General features: G+C 45.4%; 1 protein-coding gene across 1 annotated transcript in view; it reads right to left on the bottom strand.

Moving 5' to 3' along the window:
- The window catches only part of MAMLD1 (mastermind like domain containing 1), a 486,280-nt gene that overhangs the window by 459,985 nt on the left and 7,994 nt on the right, over window positions 1-18,301 (bottom strand). Inside the window, exons 6-7 of the mRNA XM_074324231.1 lie at window positions 5,049-5,225; window positions 1,509-1,704 (exon numbers count right to left, since the gene is read on the bottom strand). The gene's annotated coding sequence lies outside the window, so the exon portion shown is untranslated. The remainder of the gene's footprint in view (window positions 1-1,508; window positions 1,705-5,048; window positions 5,226-18,301) is intronic.

Genomic DNA, 18,301 nt, shown 5'->3' with positions numbered 1-18,301 from the left:
AAAGTTGAAACACCTCAGTATACGAAGTCTGACAATTAAGTTCGCGAACTTGTTGCAACGGTGTTACTAACCTTTTTTGATATCAGAGGGATTATTCATTATGAATTTGTACCAACTGGACAAACAGTTCACCAACTTTACTATTTGGAAGTGCTGAAAAGGCTGCATGAAAAAGTTAGATGACCTGAACTTTTCGCCAACAATTCATGGCTCTTGCATCACGACAATGCACCAGCTCACACATCAGTCTCTGAGGGAGTTTTTAGCCAGTTAACAAATCACTGTATTGGAACACCCTCCCTCCTCACCTGATCTGGCCCCCAATGACTTCCTTCTTTACCCGAAGATAAAGGAAATATTGAAAGGAAGACAGTTTGATGACATTCAGGACATCAAGGGTAATACGATGACAGCTCTGATGGCCATTCCAGAAAACGAGTTCCAAAATTGCTTTGAAGGGTGGACTAGGCACTAGCATCAGTGCATAGCTTCCCAAGGGGAGTACTTTAAAGGTGACCATAGTGATATTCGGCAATGAGGTATGCAGCACTTTTTCTAGGATGAGTTCGCGAACTAAATTGTCTGGCCTTGTAGTATTCAAGGCCCTCAAAAATGTGGCCCCAAGCTAACTTGCCAAAAATATTTGACATCATTTACACATGATGAGCCCGTGCTCCAACAAACTATATTGTTCACTCTTCAAGTGTATCACTATATGTTTTTTTTACCTCTCCAGCAGTGAAAAAAAATCAAATCACCCCTAAAGGCCATTAGGACCATTCTCAAGTGCTATAAATGGCCTGCCCAGAAAAGAAGTATCTTCACATGTGCCATCACACAAGACACTGCCTTTGAGAATACAGATCCGTTGGATGACGAGTCAAGAGTTTATACCTCTCATCACCTCACCTGGGTCATTTAATGATTGCTCAAGTACTGACTAGTCCACTGTTTCCCAAATGTTTTTTGAGTTTTGACATTTCATTGGTTCTTATATTTGCTTATTTTTTGGTATTATTTTCGTAAAACTCACGGACCCATCCCCCAAAATGCTATCACTTCAAAAAAATAATAAAGTCGATTCAGATGAATTTGGCTTTGGGAATTTTAGAGCAATTTTTTGAGGCACTTTGAGATCCTATGAGCCACTCTGGAATGTCCCTAAAATTGGAGTTGAGAATCATTGTCTTGGCAAATATGTTTGCCTCTCTATGCTTTTATTGTTTTCACCTACAGAATGAGAACGAATGATGCTCCTACTCTCCCCAAGTCTCTCAGCCTGGGTGTTTTGAGAATACAGGCTGCAAATAAAGAACTTTGTTTTCCCCAGAATGAAGGAGTCATATGTAACCCAGATAAAACAATTTAAACCTAACTCCAAAATTCCCTTATGATAGTAAACATTCTAAACATTACCAACAAAATTTGAGACACTATCACATTATTTGATAGCACAAAGACATAAAGTTCTTTCAGGCTGCAGAAAGACATTATGTTACTGAACTTACACTGGGAGACCACAATGCTTTGGAAGGTGTGCATCCAACTTCCAAACAGAATTGCCCTTGGGAAGGAACTGGATTTGGAGCTGGCTTTAGCATCTGTGAATAGAGAAGTTCCTTCTGGGGTAGGGATGGGAGGTCAGGACTCGGAGAAGATAACCTGTCTCAATTTCCATGGCCTTCTCTGTTGAAATGTTTCTTTCTGCAAAGAGATTATAAGTGAAGCAATGGGAGGAGAGACTGGAAAACAAACATACGTTTTGTCCCCACAAAGCCATTTTGTCCATAATCGCAATTCAGTGAGTTCTTTTTGATAGAATTCTTTTATTGCAACTGTCTCTAAAAGGTTGAACTTCTCCAAGCAGTAGTCTGTGGAGAATTCCCATCGTAGCCTATAACTGCAACTGTAAATAAGAGGTCTATAAGGCACCAGAGAGTCTCAGAGCAAAGGGAAGGTGACAGAACATTGCAGCCTGCTGCTCTGCCTCCAGGCTGTACAAGAAGCCTGTCCATCCCAAGTAGACTGGGAAAGAGTTCAAGTCATTCTAAAAGGATTATAGGAAGGAATCCAAGAATTGTAGACCTCTCTCAGAGCCAGAAGAGACCTCTAGAGATCATTTGCTATAGCCTTTTTACAGAAAACAAAGATTTATGCTATTTTATGTAGGCCTGAGGTTAAGAAGGTTATCACTTGGTAACCTCGGATGAAAATAACTATTATGAAGTAAACAATACAAGTGTACAATCTCAAACAATAAGATTAAATAACTTTTTAAGATTCTATGACTATTTTTGCATATAAAAAAGGTCAGCATGGGTTAGCTAATCTGAGTGAGAAACAGTCCCTCCTGCTTCTTAGGTATGTCTTCTTCCGCATCCTGTTGAGTAACTGCTTAGGTCACTAAGTGCCTCCAGCTCTTCCCAGAATCGGGTCACTTTGACCTTTCAGAGGAACTACCATTCCAAAGACCCAAAGAAACCCTGGAGGGATGAACTAGCACTTGGTTTCCCTTAGGAATTTCCATGTGTTTAGAAAAGGGGGTCTAGATGAAAACAAACCCATTTTCAGAGCCACTTATACATCCCGACAGGAGGCTGCTTATTTCCCAGATCAGACACTAGTTCCCAAAACTAAACACACAGCACAGCAGTGGGCTTCGGAAGTCTTCATTGCTCTTGCCTCCTCAGCCATAAGAGATCATAAGTTCCAGATCTCCCAAGACTTGGCACATTAGTTGCCAGACAAGCATAAGGGAAAGCTATTCCATGTCTGAAAGAGCTCTGCATGCAGAAGCTAAAACGCCACCTTTCTGGGACATAGACAAGAAGATCAGTGCATTGGATGAAATATGGGATTAGACTTCATCCTGCCCTGGGACTCCAGGAACACTGAAGGGGGATGAAACGAGCGATCACACCAATCCCTGACTGGTACGCTACACTTTGAAATTTACAAACAACTTTCTCATCCATTATTACAGTTGTTCTTCACAATACCTTTTTGAAGCCAATATTGTTAGGATGATTTTAGAGATGGGAAATTTATTCACAGACAGGTCAGTCAGTGGCCCAGAGTCATGCAGCTGGTAAACAGTAGAGCTAAGACCCCAACGCTGCTTTCCTGGCAATACAAGGCCTGTGGACAGAAGATAATCTTCTGTTTTCCTGTGGCCCTATCACCCTTTCTGGAGAGACTCCAATATGAAGACCTTGCAGAAGACACAATCTAATCTTCTCTGGGAATTTTCTGCGCAGCTGTGGAATACACGATCAAGGGCGTCTGTGGTACTATGGCAGAAAGCATAATTAGCAGAGTAAAATCTACTCTCAAGGGAGTTCCTGTTCCTTTTTAGATTTCTTAGCATGGAGCTCTCTATCTCCAAAGAGGGACATTACTCCTGGATTTATTGTGAGTGCCTATGCCTGAGTCCTTGAGAACTAAACAGAGGATTATTTGTGTTTTACTAGGACAATAAACATACCAAGAGGTAATAATTTTAAATAGCAGCAGTACTGTGGGCTTCGTAATGACCAGAAGGTAGTAGCACCTCATTCATTCAGACCCTAAAAGTGTAGAAGTTAGCACCATATCTATCTTTATAGTGTCTATGAAACACTCGTTTTCCAACCTAATTAATCTGGTACTAACTTAAATATTTCCTTACCTTTTCCACCCTAAAACAGAGGTCAGGGAAATTATGCAATAACATAACTCAGTCTCAGCTATGTTTGTTCATTTTGAGAGTCTTTCATCTTGAAGAGCAGTGATGAATCTACCTGAAAAGGAATATCCTAAAATGTCTCCCCTCAGTAATTTCTCCAGTTCACAAAGAAGACATTTTAGTTTGCAAATACTTAGTGTGTAGGTGGACCTCTGATTGTGATTGTGATGGAGTAGCTTGTAGCAGACTAATATTCCTACTGAGAATAACTAGGAAAGCCAGATAACATTTTAAAACATCTGTTTGAAGACACGAGAGCAATGGTAAGGCAACAAGAGTTTGGGAAAGAGAAGCGATAACACTGCAATCATATTTTTTCCCCTCAGGACATTTGCTCATTCTGGGTGTCGTGCGGGGAGGCCTGCGGGGTCTCTGCTCCCGCTCCCCACACAAGAACGCAGGATATGGTGAGGCCAAAAAGGAACACCCACGGAGCCATAGATGGGGGAGTCATACCACTATATTCTCGCTGGCGGCATCCGCCTCTCTGCAATCTGCTCTTGCCAGCCCAGCCACCATCTTCTTGCTAGCCCCCATTTTTTTCTCTCTCTTCTAGCGTACCCACAGCAGTTATATTAGTGGCTAATGGCTCACTGGTTACAGCTGACGGCCAACTAGCCACAGCTGGTGGCCATCCAATCACAGTTGATGGCCATCCACTACCTGAGTCAGCACCCGTCCATGTGAGGCCGAGAGCCTGGAAACTACTTTCTGGGGCTCTGCCCCCACACTGGGCATGAGGCAAACGGGTGGGAATATGAGCAAGGGCCTGGACGGAGGGCCTCTACTGAGAGGAAAGAAACCAGCAGAGCTTTGGGTAGTCTTTTGGGGACAGAGAAAAAATATTTGAAGCTTGAAGAGCTGGGATTCTGATGAGAAAAAGGGGGAAACTGAGGCCAATATTCTGTCAGTTTGTCCCTCAAGCTATTTACTGAATTCTGAAACTGCAATAACCAAAAAACTAAGAAAATGTCTGTCAAACTAGAATTTTATACATAGCAAAAATACGTTTCATAAAAGAAGGCAAGATTTTACGGAGAAAGTGGCAGCAGTGGCAGAACAGTTTTTTAATCTCCCTAAATCACCCATGTAAAACAGAGTGCTGCAATATGAGCAAAACAAACCCATAAACAATATCTACAACAAAACTAGGTGAAAAGGTACCTCTCCGTGAAACTCAAAATAGGACCAGGTGGAGATAATTCACTAATATCTACAAGACAGTATAGTATCAGTGTCAGCTGAGAGGAAGCAGAAGGAATAAATACCAGCATCTGAAATACCTGAAAATAGGAGTACCCCAAAATAGTCAACACGTACTTACTGCAAAGCCCGGCAGGACATTTTTAGGACAAGAGTCACAAGAAGGAAGAGTTCTGCACACTCCATTGTATGAGTTAAGTACGAGAGGTCTGAGGAGCTGAGAAGTCTGGGCTCCAGGAAATCTGACAGTTCATCAGCCAGGAGACAGCTTCCACTCTGGGATGCAGTATGCAGGAGGCTAGAAGAAACATCATTCCCGTAGTTAAAACAAAATGCAAGCCCGACTAACTTCAAATTCATGAATTTTTTCTAATGCATTAGAAAGAGGTTGCAGAGCAGCAAATTTACCCAAGATCTGGGGATACAGTCCCTGCAGGAGGAAAGGAGATGTGAACACTCAATTATCTGGAAGATTTCTTTCTCCCTGAACCGTACTGGGTGCTTTCAGAAAAGATCAGAAAGAGCCCTAAGAATGGACCACCGAGATACAGAACTTGGAAAGGGGAACACTAGCCATGCAGAAGGGGTAGATTTCCATGCATTCTCCCATCTCCCCTAGGGAAAAATGCCTTACTCTGTGGGGGAAAGGACAACAAACTCTGTCACCTGTAGGGCACTGGTGGAAATGCATTGCAGCTAGGAGAAGGAAACAGAAAAAGAACTACTCCTGGGGGAAAGTCAGAAATATGTGCTGGGCCCAGAATCACACAAGGCATGAGGCAAAAGGCTTGCCAAGGGACACAGTACCTAAGACCAAGGTTTAAGCTGAACAACAAAAAATGCCCCCCTTCCAATTCCCCAAATCACTAAGCAAATCAAATGAAGCAACTAGTAACAGCACAATACTACTGGGAAAGGGAGAGACGAGGAAGAAGAGCATGCAAAGAGATGATCTGAGCCACAGTGTAAAGGGAAGACCCAAAGCTCGGTGTTGAAAAGACATTGCTAGGGAAAACCAGCTCTCACCCTAAGCGTGAGGAATCACTACAGGAATGTGAAGCCTGTGGTGCACTGAGCAGAGACACGCCAACAACAACCTTAAACCCAGTCCAATTGCTAACCAGGTTAATGCAAAATTCTGCTCTAAAGACCTACCGGAAGAAAATGTGTGCCCATTTCCAGGCATGTCCACACAAAGCCTTGTAAGGAAATGTTCATAAAAGTATTATCTGGGTGGCGAACACACAAAGTGATATATAGATGATGTAATACAGAATTGTACACCTGAAATCTATGTAACTTTACTAACAATTGTCACCCCAATAAACTTTAATTTAAAAAAAGTATTATTCACAATAGCCAAGACGTGAAAACATTCAAATGTTCATCAACTAATAAACAGATCAACAAATAATGGTACACCCATACAATGGAATACTATTAGCAATACAAAGGAACAAAATACCACAACATGGATGAGCCTCGAAGACTCAATATTGTGTGATTCAATTTATATGAAATTCCAAAGAAGGAAAATCTATAAGCACAGAAAGCAGATTAGTGGTTCCCCAGGGTAAGAGGTGGGAAGGTGATTTACTTATGGTATGAAGGATCTTTGGGATGATGGCAACATTCGAAAAGTGGATTTGGGTGATGGTTGCACAACTGTAAATTCACTAAAAATCTTTGAAGTGTACACTTTAAAAGGTGAATTGTACCGTATGTAAATTATATCGCCATAAGGCTAACTTTTAAAATGAAGGAGAAATAAATTTTCTCAGAAAAACAAAAATAAAAAATGAAAATCACAGCCAGTGGTACTACTCCACAGGAAATCTTAAAGGAGTTTTCAGGCTGAAGAAATATATTAGGCTGAAATGTGGATCTTCACAAACAAGTCAAAAATGCTAAAAAGAAATAAATTAAGGTAAAATAAATTGATCTTTAATATTTAATTGTTCTAAAAGATGACTGTCTAAAGCAAAAATAGCAAAATATGATGCCAGAGTAGCTATAGTAACATCAGACAAAAACTTCAGAACAAAGAATATTACTAGAAATAAAGAACATTACATAACAAAAAGGTCAACTTACCAATAAGATATAAAAATCCTAAATGTGTGTGCACTTAATGGAGCTTAAAAATACATTAGCTAAAAACTGACACTACTGGGGGAGTCCGAGCCCGGGGACTGCTCCTCTGGGATCCTCAGTTTCTCAGTCCCGTCACCACACCTAAAACCTATCTCCTCACTTCTTCAAATCACTGCTAAAGAGGCTGAAGGCACTAGAATGGCACTGGAAGGCACTGGCATGGGAAATAGTTGAGGTTGCCTCCCCTCCTCTGGAGTGCTCATTGTAAGCCAAGCTGTTGCTGGACATTGCTGCAGTGCTGGTGGATGCTGGGTTGGTCCGGCCCAGGGTTCTCTCCGAACCACTCCAGTCTGAAGGACATGGAACTAGGTCTCATGCAAAGGGTGCACACCACACAGGAGCTTCCAGAATCCTCCGGTTCCCTAAGCCAACCTGGAGGTCTACCCCCTGCACATGCCCAGTGTGCAAGCTGGCCACTCCAGCTGGTCTGGATTTCCCTTCTCTAGGTTTTTGAGGTAGCAGAGAGGCTCGGACCCAGGCTGTGCCCAAGGGAGGTCCTGCACGTGCTGAAGACTAGCTTCTTGGCTTTTCAAGTTACATAGGAGAGAGTTCACAGGTTAATCAATCTGGTGAGGCTCCAGTAAACTTGCTAGGCAGCTTAGCTCAATGACCATGAAAAATTCTGATTCCTGAGATCCAAGATGGCAGATAAATGCTGTACTTGCCTCCTCCGGAAACCACATTAAAATTACAACTAAAATATAGAACAATTAACCTGGAGAAGCATCTGAAGTCCAGCTGAACAGAAGTACTATAACTAAGAACATAAAGAAGATGCCATGTTGAGTTGGTAGGAGGGGCAGAGACATTAAACAGCCGGCCACACATTTGCATGTAGCAGTTGAGAATTGGGAGGGAGATCTCAGCCACAGAGCCCCACCCCAAGAAGGAGTGAGGGACCCCAGCCCCACACCAGGCCCCCCAGCCTGGAATACTGGTGCCAGAAAGAGGAGCCCCCACATCTGGCTGTGAAAAACAGCAGGGATTCCAACTATCTGAGTGAGACAGAAGGCTGCAGGAAACCCAGGGGTCCTATTAAAGGGCCAGTGCACAGACTCACTCACTCACAGGCACTCACCCTGGACTCTAGTGGAGGTATGGTGACTTGGGAGGAGTCAGAGACATACAGGGAGAGACTTAGTTGTGTGACTTCAGGTCAAGGACTAGAGGGACAGTAACCACTTTCTCTGTGTAGAAACCTCTTTCCTGTGTAAAGCCCTCCTCCACATGGCCAAATCTGAATCTGCACTGGCCTGGTGAGCTCTGCTCGCCCCACCCTGGTGACTCCCTGGGACCCTGCCGCACTCAGCTCGTACGACAAGACTATATCAGTGGTTGAGCCTTATGGGAACTGGCAGGTGACAGAAGGCCTCAGGGTGCACTAGGATTTTTGCAGAACTACCCCAGGCCCGGTACTGTTGGCAGCTGTCCTTAGTTTGCAGTGTGGCCTCTGCAACATGCCTCCAGGTCCAGCACAGGGGGTGACCAACTGCAGCTCCTGCCAGGTACTCCCCAGCCAGTCACAGGGAGTGGCTTACCTTGGCCTGCACTGGAGCCCCTCCCAAGAGGCCCCAGAACAAACATACCTGGAAGTCAACTTCGGACCACAGCAGAGCACAACCCAATTAGCCCCACAAGCAGCACACCCAGAAGGTCAGTATCAGCAGGCAGCAGAGTGCACTGGGGTGAATCCTGCTCTGCGGGGTAAGCTCCCCCATACAGCAGCCCATAAGCAGTGGACATGACCATAACCCATAGCCAATCAGCCTGAGAGTCAATACTACCTACTGACGTGCCAATAGCAATCAAGGCTCAACTATAACAGGAAGGCATATATATATAACACACACAAGGGACACTCCTGGAGCACCTGGAGCAGGTGACCGGGGAGACTGTGCCAGGGCCCCATGGTGCACCTGCTACACAAGGCCACCTGGCCAAGATTGGGAGATGTAGCAGATCTACCTAACACATAGAAACAAACACAGAGAGATAGCCAAAATGAGGAAACAAAGAAATAAGTCCTAAATGGCAAAAAAAAACCAACCAGGAGAAAACTTCAGAAAAAGAACTAAATGAAATGGAGGCAAGCAACCTACCAGAGACATAGTCCCAACAATGATTATAAGGATGCTCAATGAACTTAGGGGAAGAATCGATGAACTGAGTGAGAACTTCAACAAAGAGATAGCAAGCATAAAAAAGGATGTAGAAATCACAAAAAAGAACCAGTCAGAAATGAAGAATACAATAACTGAAATGAAAACTACCTTAGAGGGAATCAACAGATTAGATGAAGCAGAGGATTGAACCCACGATTTAGAAAACACGGTAGTAGAAAACACCCAATTGGAGCACCAAAAAGAAAAAAAGAATTTTTAAAAAAGCATGAGGATAGTTTAAGAGACCGCTGGGGCAACATTAAGCATAACAACATTTGCATCATACGGGTACCAGAAGAAGAAAACAAGCAAGGGATTGAGAACCTATTTGAAGAAATAATGACTGAAAACTTCCCTAACCTGGAAAAGGGAACAGACATACAAGTTCAGGAAGTGCAAAGTCCCAAACAAGATGAACCCAAAGACGCCCACACCAAGATACATTATAATTAAAATGGCAAAGGTTAAAGACAAAGAGAGAATCCTAACAGCAACAAGAGAAAGGTACCTAGTTACCTACAAGTGAGCTCTCATAAGATTGTCAGCTGATTTCTCAACAGAAACTTTGCAGGCAAGAAGAGATCAGCACAAAATATTCAAAGTGCTGAAAAGCTAGGACCTACAACCAAGTCTACTATACACAGCAAGGCTATCATGTAAAATTGAAGGAGAGATAAAGAGCTTCACAAACAAAAAAACAAAGAAACAAAAGGTAAAAAGATCATCACCACCAAACCAATATTACAAGAAATGTTAAAGAGACTTCTTTAAGAGGGGGGGGAGAACATAAATATGAATAAAATGGCAACAACTATGTATCTATCAATAATCACTTTAAATGTACATGGATAAAGTGCTCCAATGAAAAGACATAGGGTAGATGACTGGATAAGAAAACAAGACCCATGCATATGCTGCCTACAAGAGACCCACTTCAGACTGAAAGACACACAGAGACAGAAAGTAAAGGGATGGAAAAAGATTTTTCATGCAAATAGAAACAAAAAAATGCTGGAGTAGCAATACTTATAGCAGACAAAATAGACTTTCAAACAAAGGCTATAACAAGAGACAAAGAAGGACCCAGTAATCCCCCATCTGGGTATTTATCTGAAGAAACCCAAAGTGCTGCTTCGAGGGGGCCTGTGCATCCATATGTTCATTGCAGCATGTTTACAATGGCCAAGATGTGGAGGCAGCCTGGGTGTCCATCGATGGATGAATGGAGAAAGAGGAGGTGGTACATACATGCAGAGAGGTAGGTATTTTATCCATTTTTAGAGATGGTGAAGAACAAAGGACAAGAAGATGAAGGTTTCAACTATTACTATGTGATTCAGCATTTCTAGAATGACAAACTCAGGGAATATCAGAGAGAGAAAGGCCTATCAAGACCATCTAGGCCAGCCTTTTTGTTTTACAAAAGGGGAAGACGTGTCCCAGAAGTGAACGGACTCATTCAAGATTACCCACCTACTGAAAGAGAAGGGACTAGAACTTCAGCCTCCTAAGTGCCATACAGTATATGGCTGGTGCACTGTGACCATGGTTTACAGACAACTCGTCAAAACACTTTATGGAATGGAGGAAAAAGGGCATTAAATTGGGAATTGGAAAACCTGGATCCTGTCCCAGTTTTGCCAAGTAAGCTTGACTTAGACCTTTGGGTTTTAATCACCCCACCTATGAAATACGGGGTGACAATAACAAAGTCAACAACAAGTCTTGGATTCATGACAGAGGCAGATTCAGTTTTTGTGGGGCCTGAAGCTTATAACGCTGGGGGCCCTCTTTAAGGATAAGAATATAGAATTACCAATACAAAATCAGGAACGAAAGTAAATACTTAAAATGAGAAAAGAAATACAGTAGAGTACACATTTGAAAAGTCAACAAATGTTAGACACATCTCAAAATTCAAGAAAAATGACATGACACAAGCATAGATTTTATTAACTACCTGACACACCTCTGTAATATGTCATTACTACTTTTCTTGTCTGCTACAGTTTGAGACTCACAGGACTCAGCAAACTGTACTCACAGTTAAAATTTATTATGGCAATCAATGTAGTAAGGCACATGGGTGGATCAGAAGGGGGAAAACCACAGGCCTGGAGGAACCCATGTGCAGACTTGCGTATGTTCTCTGCTTCTCATGAGGGGCCGCAGAACATCCTTCCCTCAGCAACGAAAATGCAGAGACACGTGTGTCATGTTTCTGCCCAAAGCAGGCTAGATTCAGTGCCCACGGTTGTTATTCAGGGCTGGTCACACCGGCACCCTCTGCCTAGTGTGCCCCAAAAGTCCAGACCCCCAGAAGGAAAACAGAGATTCAGCATGAACCACATTGTTTTCAAACACAGTCGAAACACAAGCAAGCTAGGTCATCAGTTTTTTGTTAACTGGGGACACTCTGACAGCCAAGTCCCCAGATGCCAGCGGGGGGTGGTGGTGGTGGCAGCCTTATAAGCAGTCTCAGGCCTGCTAAATTCCCTCTTTTCTGCACACTACTCAATGTTTGTGTCCTGCTACCCGTCCGTGCCTCACAATCACAGCGATTTTTAAGACTGCCTTTGCATACAACCCCCATCCAAATTTTAATATAAATCTGTTGGGTTTATAACCGCGTACATGGCACACTGAGTATATTCTGGACACAAGAGAACATGTCTGTCAGTTTCACATATCTGATTCATGACTGGAAGACTTTTTTGCAGATCAGCTTCTGGTTCCATACATTGCAAACCTTGATCCTTCTCCAGAGCCAATATCCTTCAGGCACCTAGTGCTGGGAAGCACATGACATCACACTGTGCCCTCCCACCTCACTGCCCTTGTCCTGATCCTGGGTGTGCTGGCACACAAGGAGGTATTCCTGAAAGCAACTTCAATACAGGGCAGTTTGCAGTAACTTGACTATGTGTGCAGTTGGTTGGGAGACCCTTAAATACGTCTCTCCAAATTCAAAGTCAACCTATCCCAAGTTAACCTCCCTTTGGCCAGATTCCCAACATGCCCATGGCTACTGCATTGCCACGTACATTAGAGCAAGAGAGACGGATACAGCAAAATGAAAAGAGAGGTGCCCTGAACCGACTGCAGCTGAAAAATCTTTTGTAGATTTTACGAGCCATATGACTAGCATAAAGCAGACTGCTAGGGCCCCTTCTAGGCCTGTGCAAGCAGTGACCTTGGAGCTTAATCATAAACTTCATTAGCTTCACTGTGCATCTGTGTCTGGTCCGGAGAGTTACAGAAGGGAAACCAGACACTCATAAAAGGCTTGGGGCCCAGATAACAATGCAGAAGAAAGGAGAGTATGTAAGCAGAAGCAAGGGAATAAGGAAATGAGAATGAATTCCAGATAACCAGAGCGCAAACGTACCTGGGAATGAGTGACCCCCATGTGACCTAGAAATAAAATGACAGCCTGAGCTGGCACACAACACAAGGGACTCAAACTAAGAGCTGTCTTTCTTCCGTGGCTGAGGTAAGAAATCTGCGTGAGGTTAGGTAGACACTGAGTGGACAGGAGGAAGAGCTAGGTCAGGGTCAGGCTTCCTGAACCATGAACCACAGGCAGAGGGGAGCTGTGCTGGGCAGGCTCTGAATTGAATGGAGCAATCCGGGGACCAAAGAGACAGAGAAGAAAGCTAACCTTCTGAATTGGTCAGGACTGAATTCCCAAAAGGTAGTCACAGCAGCAAATGTTTCCCGAGCTTGGGCTTCGGGAAACCCAAGGGCCTACAGTCTACCCTCCGTTCTCTGTGGGTAGAGGGAGCCGATAACCACAGCTGGAGTCAGAAGGGCTGCCTGACTGAGTCCTGCCTTGGTCATATACTGTGCAAACTGAGGTCAGTCACTTTCCCTCTCTGAATCTCAGCTGCCTCATCTGTCAAGTGGAGAGAGTGATAATGCAGTCCCAGGAGCCTGAGGACAATCTGACATAGCACCAGGATGAGGAAAAGGACCGGAGAGGCATTCTCCCTGAGCTGGAACGCAAGGACCCACGGGCAAGCACGCTGTGAGCTGCAACGCCTTGCAGGAATCTTAGCTGTGCATACTACGGCAGAGACCACGCACAGCAGGCGTGCTGAACTCCCTCTCTGGGTACCGTGGGGATGCTCGGAACACACCAACTCTCCCTGACTCTCCTCTCTCCCGAACGTACAAGCAGTGTAAAGCGGTGGCCTTGTTGATATTTCAGGGGGAAACTGACAGTACTGCTTTGGGGTTGATTTGATATAAACAGCAGTCATTTAACAAATAGGATGTACTCCAATAAGTAGTTTTGCCAGGAAGGAGGAGAAAGGAGGGAGGAGGGGACACAAGCAAGCGCCCAGATGTCTGAGAGAGAGGGAGGAAAGCGAGGGCAGACTTGCTGTGACTACAGATGACACTTACACTCCCTCATCTCCCCCCGACCCATCTCCAAGCCCTGCTGTACCCCAGTAGGAAGACGTACATGCAGGGATTGGCAGCAAAGTAAAGAGGTATGCAGTTTTTAAAGTCACATGGCCTTGGACTGCACAGATCCGCAGAAGCAAGCGACAGACTTGGTGGACACTTGTCACCCCAGGTCATTGTGGAGAATCCTTCAGCAGGACTCTCAAGTGTGGGGATGAATGCATAGGCTGAATTTGGCCGTTCTCAACTGCGGTGTTAGGGGTGCAAGTTTAAGGGTGGTGCTTTCAGACAGCTGTGCAGCATAGCAGGCCCTTCATCTCCCCTGGGATTCAGCGTCCCTTTCCACTGGACAGAGGACCAGCCAGAGATGAATAAAGAGAGTTGACTCTTCGGTTGCCATCGTGAAGTATATTCTGTGAAATGCATACTCATTTGATTCAAGTGTAACAGTGCCTCCTGCACTCTGAAGGAAGATGTGGCCTGGCTCACAGATAAGCAGCACGATTCAAACCCTGACTCACACGGCACCGGACCTGGAAGGACCTGAAGTGGTCACTGAGGCTGAGTCCCTTGCTTTGCAGATGTGTAGCAAAGGGACTTGATGAAGAACACACGCACAAGCCAGGGCCGGCCCCAAACTTCAGGAGCACAGCTCAGTGCATGCCCTGTGTTCCCACCTCGTTTGGCGGACACACGGCCTCTGTGTTGGCCCATCCTGAGTTTGAATCCCACCCTCCCTATCCAACTGAGAGCACTTAGCCAAGTCTCTTGGCCTCTGTGCTCTCGCTTTCCTCATCAATCCAACGGATCTAACAGCACCTATACCGCCAGATTCATTCAAGGACCAAAGACAGATAAGATGGGGGAACCCCCTTTGCCCCACTTCCTTTGCCTGGGCTACTCTTCCTTACCGCCTCTGATCTCCTGCCCTCCACACTGAAGGTGATTTCTGGGGAGTGGACTCCTCTATCACCCTGCCCTTCAAAACCCTGCCCAATCTTCAGTGCACAGCTCAGAGCCAGCCTCCCTCTGGAGCATTCCTGATCTCCCAGGGACATGTGTCCTGGCTTCTCCTGGGCCTCCAACTATGTCACAGGTAGTTCTGTGCTTGGTGTCTGGTCCTGCCTCAAAGGAGAGCTACGGACATACTTGTCTTTCTTACCCCACTAGCATCAGCATGCACTGCCTCTAGGCCAGGGCCCATCTCACTCATCAGCCAAGCCCAGTGTGGTCCAGCGACTTGTCACAGTAGAATCCATGGATGCTGGATGACTTGAACGGAACAGTTTATTGCCATCATCCATCAATATCTCCGGAGTGTCTCCTCTGGCAGAGGCAGGCCCTGGGAACAGCATAAAGATAAACTAGGCAGGGTCCTTGTCCTCAGAGGGATTCTGGTCTAGCTGGGGTAACAGTGCACACACGTGCACACAGACAACTGAAATTGCCCAGTGTAACCTTGCACAAAAGGAGTAGGACAGTGCGACAGACAGGGACCAGAGTTTCCATCAAGTCTGTCAGGAAGAAGGAGCAGTCCCGGAAGTCAACTTCAGAGGCTTCACGAACACACGGGACGTACGGAGGCCAGAGGCACCGAGTGCTAGGAAGTGGGGAAGAGCACAAACTGGGGGAGTAGAAGGGGCCCCTATGACCCAGGAAGCAGGGGAAGCCTGCCTTGAACAAAGCCACGTTATGGTCATAGCCTGATGAAGCTCAGAGTAATGGCTGAGCCCACGCTCATCTAGTGCTCATAGTAACCCCACGAGTTGAAGACCATTTTTATTATTCCCACTTGACAGGTGGGCAAACTGAGGCTAGACAGGTTCCGGAACTTGAATGCCAAGCAGCACGAGCCAGGGCAACCCCTGGACAAAGTTGTGCTTGTGGAAGCACGGTTATGCTACAAGGGAGGCCGAGATCACCAGGGCGCCAGAGAGGAATTAGAAACCTGCTTGTCATGGGAGCAAAGGCCCCAGCTTTGAGAGAGCTCAGGAAACACCAGAAGAACAGGATATTCTTCCAGAAACTTTTCTTTAAGGATTCTATATGTGGTCCCTCTACTTCTCACTGCTGATTTTGTCCCAGGGGTGGAAAACTGAGTGGAAGAGGGGTGGCTGGGAAAAGAGATTCTTGTGCTTTATAAAAGGTGCCCAGGGAAGGTTCACTTGCAGGCCCTTCAGAGGTACCTGTGGAGAGCTGAATATTTGACGGAAGTGACGAGAATACAGTGCATTCTGTATCAAACCTCCCCCTACACTGAGCTCCGTAGCCCCAGCCCCGCCATCCCCAGCCGAAGTTCTGTCTCTCTCCTTGGAGATTCCAGAACCTTTGAACTGTGCCTTTCTTTAAGGCCCCTCACACCGTCTGCCTGTCTGTGGCCTGTGAGCAACTTCCCTGTCTTCTCCATCTTTGTACACCCAATGCCCAGCACAAAGGAGGTGCTCACACACTGGAGAGTGAAGAGATCAAGGAAGGAAGGAAGGCATGATTGTCACCTATCGCCACTGATGTTGGAATGGATGGAGCAGTCAGCAGACTGTCAGCTTTTGGAGCAAGAAAAAGCTAGGCCCACTCCTTCTGTGCCCCCTACATGCCTGATACTAAAGGAGCCCATCGACAAGCCCCCGGAACACACATCTACTAGAATGTTCTCCTCACCAATCGGGCACAAAAGGAACACCTTTGTGTTTGGATCCCGCCTATCTGACAGTCAGTCTTCCCTCACTTTCTCAGGTGGTGCAAACACCACCTCTGCCACCATGGGAAAGCTTTCATCCTTCTTAATGAAGGGCTGAGGCAAAGCCACAAAGAATACTCTTTTCTTCTGCCATATTCCACATAGGACAAGTCACATTTAAAACCACCGGCCACCCTAGCAACTGGGTTATTTGTCCCCTTGTGAAAGTGGACTCCCCATCTTAGCCATGACATTGCTGAAGTGAAACAAAGCCTGATTGAGCGAAGCCCTACAATCTGTCAAAGCAGCAGGACACACACAGGAGGAGTCCCAGCAAAGAATCCAGAAGACAGAGCACTCTACCAACATTAAACTTGGGGCACTCAACTCAGTATTGGATAGAAAGGATGGAATGGAGGGCATTTATGGGAAGGCTTCTTTCTGGATAGTATATCATTAAGATTATCAAGAAATCACATCGATGCCAGATATACCGATAGCTGTCCACAATTCTAAACCTTTCCTTAGACTTAGAGCATGGATGCAGGCCTTGGCCAGGGTCTGAAAGCAGGTCACACCTGTTTCTGCCAGAAGCAACCTTGGAAAAGTGTCCATTACCTCTCATAAATAGACCTCCTTAGCATCCAAATTGCAACCAAACCAAAGTGCAACTCTCCCTAATTGCACGGATAAACCAACAGCTTCTTAACCGAAATTGTGCTCTTCACAAAATATTTTACAAATGCTGCATACACTCAAAGCTAGGAGAGAAACAAATACTTGCTGTCTTCCTCAGATCCCAGAAGGTCAGTTTCCACATCTGCATAACCGAGGATTTCGCGCTTCATAGAGACATTCATTCTACACAATTTTTCGATTTATAATATAATCAGAGTATCAGTAAGTAAAGAACTCAAAATCAAAGGCTGTAGAAGGTAAGCAGTGTCCTGTGAGCAGGCTTGCCATCCATGGGCCAGCCACCTGGGCCTCACCTGGGATGTGGTTAGACACGCAGACTCTCAGGGCCACCCTAGAACTGCTGCATTTGACAAGATCGCTGAGAGATCTGAACGTGCCATGCAAGGTTTCCAATCACGGATCTAGAGCACTGGTTTTCAAACTGTCTTGTGGCATGCTTTACGGGCCTCTACGAGGAACGGGCCATGAAGAGACGGGAAGGGGTGTGGGGATGGGGCCTCACTTCAGCTGAGCGGTGTGTTCCTGATCTGTTTGAGAGGCTGAACCTCTGGTCACACCAAGATATGCCATGGCCACAAAGGTTTGAGAACAATTATTCTAGATCAATCATCTCATTTCCTACATGGCACAACTGGAGAGCTCCCAAAGAGCATAAAGGACTTTTGCCAGGATCACATCATAGTCCCTTGAATGCTGTTAAAACAACAACAACAAAAAAAACACTGAAATTTACAAAGCCTGGTAATCAGGCAAAATCTTCAGTCAATGTTGCTAGAATTACCTCTAACGTGCAAAAGTAGAAGCAAAGACTGAGAGCCTGAGCCCCACCAGGAGAGGACACGACATTCAAGGCTGTGCCCCGGCAACTGCCCTGTGAGGTGTGTGGCATCTGTGCCACCTGGCTTACAAGAAAGGACAGAGAGACATGGAGATAGTAAGTGCCAAGGTCACGTAGGAAGAGAGGACCTGACATCCCAATCCAGGCCCCCAGGCCCCAAAGCCCAGGCTCTAGAACTTATCCCCCCAGCCCCTCTGCATGCTCCACACACTGGCCCAGCCCTATGAGCGACACAGACACACGTCCACTCAAATAAGGGAGCACTTCCATCCTCATGGACCCATGGGACGCAAACAATGGGCTCCCATGCCAACACCTGGGCTCCTAGTATAGGCTCTTCACAAGGAAAATGCAAGCTGGGTTGCTGTATCTTCATGGTAACAAGCATTACAAATTTGTTTAATATCCATCATTCTATACCTGACATCTCTATG

This window comes from Rhinolophus sinicus, chromosome X, assembly GCF_036562045.2.
Source record: "Rhinolophus sinicus isolate RSC01 chromosome X, ASM3656204v1, whole genome shotgun sequence".
NCBI classification, from domain to species: Eukaryota; Metazoa; Chordata; class Mammalia; order Chiroptera; family Rhinolophidae; genus Rhinolophus; species Rhinolophus sinicus.
This window is presented reverse-complemented; position numbering and strand designations above follow the sequence as displayed.